The sequence below is a fragment of the Triticum aestivum genome, chromosome 3B (genome assembly GCF_018294505.1).
Source record: "Triticum aestivum cultivar Chinese Spring chromosome 3B, IWGSC CS RefSeq v2.1, whole genome shotgun sequence".
Classification (NCBI taxonomy): Eukaryota; Viridiplantae; Streptophyta; class Magnoliopsida; order Poales; family Poaceae; genus Triticum; species Triticum aestivum.
In genome coordinates, this window is record NC_057801.1 from 297,864,351 (window position 1) to 297,869,865 (window position 5,515).

General features: G+C 43.3%; 1 pseudogene; it reads left to right on the forward strand.

Moving 5' to 3' along the window:
- The first annotated feature begins 3,242 nt into the window (after nucleotides 1–3,242).
- Nucleotides 3,243–4,439, forward strand: LOC123067489 (pheophorbide a oxygenase, chloroplastic-like; annotated as a pseudogene).
- The last annotated feature ends 1,076 nt before the right edge of the window (nucleotides 4,440–5,515 follow it).

The following is a 5,515-nucleotide window of genomic DNA, read 5'->3' on the forward strand; positions in this document are numbered from 1 at the left end:
GAAGGAAGTACCACTTTGGCATGTCCAAATGGTATCCATTTTCTACAGTGCTTTCCTATGCCCAAATAACAATCCTCCACCAAATGCCAGCTCAATCAATTCATTATTTTGAGCCCAGCTTCAACATTCGTATTTATGTCCAGTGTGGTACTTTGCAAAGCAAGTACCACCTGGGCTCCTCCTTTTGAGCTAAAAATTTCTGATCACGGTCTTCTTAGTAACTGATCATCCTCAGCCAAAACTCACGCCCATTAGCCATGTGCATTTCCTGTACCGCTAATCAAACACTTGGCTGCTTATTCATGTTTGAGCATCGATCGGTCTCCTCGTGAGAATCTTATGTTGTGATTTTTTTCCTAGCACCTACCTGGGGAGTGCCCAACCCACTAGACATGCCTAGGCCACCCAGAACACATGGCACCGCCAAGGTCACACGGTGACCATGCGGCGGGCATGCGAGTTTACGCGCTCTAGAGTTGGAGCCCTTGGCCACCGTCCAAACCTCGACATATCGCCACCAAACCATGTATTTATTATTAAATAGGTACTTATGTAACTAGAAGTTATTTTTGGAAAAAATAAATAGCAAACTATGAGGCAACTACAGTTCAAATTTGACCCGCTTCCTTCTGAATCAGCGGGAATTTGTCTTTTTCAACAAAGGTGGATTAAAACTTTTGACACCCAACCATTTTGTCAATTGTGCATTAAATATGTCCTAGTATTTTATAAAAATGATTTGGTGCAATTTTTCAACAAATATGTGGTAGGTCCTTCACAAAAAAAACTCATTTCAGGCACTCGGAAAATGAAAAATGAATTTTCCGTGCAAAGAAAATGAAAACTCCCTTATGCAACATTGTTTGGAATTCCAAGATGCACCCTTGTGCACAATATGAGATCATTTCAACAAACTATGCCATGAATGTGGCCATAAGATTGATCGTTTGGCTTGAAAGCCATTAATCTTGATGCATGATAGCTCATTTGTGAGAACACTTTTTAAAAATAATTGTCGCATTACAAGTTTATTATTTTTCCTGGAAACATGGTCACATATAATGACTCAATGCGAAGGTTTTCCAATTTTTTGTTTTTTTTTTGAATTTTTATGCCCATTTCAAAATGTTGTCAAAATGGCGGGCATGACCGTTCCTAGCTAGTGGTTGAATCTTGGATTTTTTGGTGTTTCTCTGATTAAATAGGTACTTATGTAACTAGAAATGATTTTTGGAAAAAATAAAGAGCAAACAATAAGGTAGCTGCAGTTCAAATTTGACCCGCTTCCTACTGAAGCGGCGGGAATTTGTCTTTTTCACCAAAGGTGGATCAAAACTTTTGAAACCCAACCACTTTATCAATTGTGCATTAAATATGTCCTAGTATTTATAAAATTGATTAGGTCCAATTTTGAAACAAATATATGGTAGGTCCTTCACAAAAAAAACCTCATTTCGGGCACTCAAAAAATGGAAAATGAATTTTCCGTGCAAAGAAAATGAAAAATCCCTTAGGAAACATTGTTTGGAATTCCAAGATGCACCTTTTTGCAAAATATGAGATCATTTGAACAAACTATGCCATGAATGTGGCCATAAGATTGATCATTTGGCTTGAAAGCCATGAATCTTCACACATGATAGCTCATTTCTGAGAACACTTTTTTAAAATAATTACCATATTACAAGTTTATTATTTTTCCTGGAAACTAGGTCACATATAATGGCACAATGCGAAGGTTTTCCAATTACTTGATTTTTTTGAATTTTTTATGCCCGTTTCAAAATGCGGTCAAAACGCCGGGCTTGACAGTTCATAGGTAGTGGTTGAATCTTGGATTTTTTTGGTGTTTCTCTGATTAAATAGATACTTATGTACCTATAAATGATTTTTGGAAAAAATAAAGAGCAAACTACGAGGCAGCCACAGTTCAAATTTGACCCGCTTCCAGCTGAATCGGCGGAAATTTGTCTTATTCAGCGAGGTGGATCAAAACTTTTGACACCCAACCATTTGGTCAATTGTGAATTAAATATGGCCTAGTATTTTATAAAATTGATTTGGTCCAATTTTGCAACAAATATACGGTAGGTCCTTCACAAAAAGAACTCATTTCGGGCACTCGAAAAATGGAAAATGAATTTTCCGTGCAAAGAAAATGAAAAATTCCTTAGGAAACATTGTTTGTCATTCCAATATGCACCCTTGTGCATAATATGAGATCATTTGAACAAACTATGCCATGAATGTGGCCATAAGATTGAGCATTTGGGTTGAAAGCCATTCATCTTCACACTTGATAGCTCGTTTCTGAGAACACTTTTTTAAAATAATTACTGTATTACATGTTTATAATTTTTGCTGGTAACTTGGTCACATATAATGACACAATGCGAAGGTTTTCCAATTTTTTGATTTGTTTTTGAATTTTTTATGGCCGTTTCAAGATGCGGTCAAAATGGTGGGAATGACCGTTCCTATCTAGTGGTTAAATCTTGGATTTTTATTTGTGTTTCTCTGATTAAATAGATACTTATGTACCTATAAATGATTTTTGAAAAAAATTAAGAGCAAACTACGAGGTAGCTACAGTTCAAATTTGACCCGCTTCTAGCTGAATCGGTAGAAATTTGTCTTTTTAACGAGAGGTGAATCAAAACTTTTGACACCCAACCATTTGGTCAATTGTGCATTAAATATGTCCTAGTATTTTAGAAAATTGATTTGGTCCAATTTTGCAACAAATATACGGTAGGTCCTTCACAAAAAAATTTATTTTGGGCCCTCGAAAAACGAAAAATGTTTTTTTTGCCAAAAAACTCATTTCTCACTACTCCTTTTTGAAGATATTTATCTTTTTTCATGTTTGTTATTTTTTCTGAAAACTCGTTCACATTTTGGTGACACAATGAGAATGTTTTCATATTTCTTTTTAAATTTCTCAGGTCATAAAATAGCTGACATGGTTTTAACACATTGTTTTTAGGCAACTATGACCAATTTAGATGGTCATAGCATCATACTGCATTCTGATTGGTCCGTAGACGTTTCACGCGGATCGTGCATCATACGCTGTCGGATGCTCATGGATCCAACGGCACTCCTCAACCCTCCCACACCAACCCCCAAACCCTAGCTTGTGATTTTTCATTCACCCCCCGCCTCCTTTCTTTCTCAAACCCCCAAACCCCACCCGCAGCCACCTACCCAAACCCTAACTCACATCGCACTCCTCCTCCCCCATGTCCTCTCCGCCGCCACCGATCCCCGTCTCCAAGCCACGCTCTGCCTCCCTTAGATCTCGATCCGCCGTCGTCCGCCTCAGCGCGCACCACGTCCTCCTCGCCCGCCTCCACGCGGCCTCCACCTCAAGCCCCACCCTCACCTTCCACTCCCTAGCGCCGCAGGTCGCCCTCCGCGGTCGACTTGGACTCTGCCCCAACCTCATCTCCGGACAGAGCCACGGGCGGGCGACGGCGGCGCGTTTAGGGAGGAGCTGTTGAGCCACGGGCTGCGCCAGAGCCACGTGCTGCAGATGTCCAACTTCAAGGACGACTCTGGCCACCTAGCCTAGGACTGCTCCACGTGGGTGCACACTTACGTGCTCTTCCTCGAGGAGCGGCTCGAGTGCTTCGCGGTGCTGCGATACAACTTGGAGGCGGCGCGCCTCAGAGCCCCGGCGCCGGCAGCGGAGGGGCAGACGCCTCACACCAAGGTGCAGAGCAGGACGATGGTACCCGGTCTCGCTCGTGGAGGACCTGGACCCGCGCGTGCCCACCCTGTTCCAGCTCCTCAACCACGACCTCATCATCTAGAATGACCCCAACTCCGGCGAGTGGGTCGCTCTCGACAACCGCTGCCCGCACCGCCTCGCCCCACTCTCGGTACCTCTCATCTCACCTCCTCTCCCTCGCCTCTGTTTGTTTCAAGAGCCAAATCATGTAGTACTGACGGGTGGGTGCTGCATGCCTGCGTGCGCGTAGGAGCGGCGGATCGACGAGACGGGCGGCCTGCAGTGCTCCTACCACGGCTGGTCCTTCGACGGCTCCGGCGCCTGCACCAGGATCTCGCAGGCCGCGCCCGAGGGCCCTGGGTGCTGTGCTCGCCCAGGGCCTGCGCCACCAAGTTCCCCACGCTCCTCTCCTAGGGGTTGCTCTTCGTCTGGCCTGACGAGAAGGGCTGGGACAAGGCCAAGGCCACCAAGCCTCCAATGTATGTGCGTCAACTAGCTGCAGGACTTCTTGACTGGAAAATTCAGTAAACAGGAAACATCATCATTTTGTTTCGCTTGGTTTCAGGATGCCGAAGGAGTTCAATGACCGGCCTTCTCCACCGTGACGATCCAGGGGGACCTCTTCTATGGGTATGACACGTTGATGGAGAACGTCACTGATCCCTCGCATATAGAATTTTCTCACCACAAGGTAAATGCTGTGTAAAGATTTGAGAATGAGTTTACTTTTTTGCTATACAAGGTTTCCTCTGTTAGAAGAGGATGCTTACTGTCATTTCTATCCATTTTACGAAGATCTTGCTTGCCAAGAGACATTTCTATCCATTGTACGATAAGTTATCCAAGGGATACACATCAATAAAATGTTGAATTCATGCTGGGAACATTGCTACAGCACCTAATCAAGTTTTCAGCTTGCTTGACCTGCTTTGTATTATTGTTTTGAGTGCTGGAACAAGGAACATATGCTTAGAGAGCATTGCAAGGTACCATCAGCTGATGTTGCTTTGTTATTTAGCAATGTTTTATTACTAGAATTATATTTGATTACCCAGGGGTCAAGTTATGTTCCCTTCGCGGCTGGTAGCATCACCCCCTCTGAACGTCGTGTGACTATTAGTTATGCATCAGAGTGTTGGGTCTGTAGAATAATAGGATCGTCAACTCCCCTATTTCCTGTTGTCAGTAGTTAATCTCGGGGAAGAATTTTTTATGGAAACATGGAGGATGATGCTTTTGCTGTGCAATTGTTTATCACCACTCATAACATGTATATTTAGTGGTTACTACTAAAAGTTTTGCATTTTAGTGCTGGGTAGGTAGGATCTTAGGATCATCAACTCTTGTACACTGTTTTAACTGGTTCTGCATTTGTACATACATGTGTACATGTAAATCCAAGTGTACGTGTTGTCCTTTGCGGGCTTATTTTAGGTTGTGCTTGTTTGTCCTAAAATATATCAGTCTGTTTTTTTATATCCTCGTACACTAAGCTATCTGTGCTATGTCCTATTGAAGAAGATTTCATATTCAGTGCCTTTGTAAATGTTGTCTTTAGCCTGAAGCTTTCTATTCTTCATCAATTTTGCCATGTATCTTATTGATTATGCTCCTCCTCGCAGTTGCGTGCAGACAAGCAGCCGCCCTAGACCCTCTCTCCACAGTCCACACTGTGGCCTATGGCGTCCGTCGGTGGATCCCTCGTTGTGGCGTTCATCGTGGGCTTCCTCGTGCGCACCAACCCATGATGGCACGTCTATGTCATGGCCATGCCACAAAAGC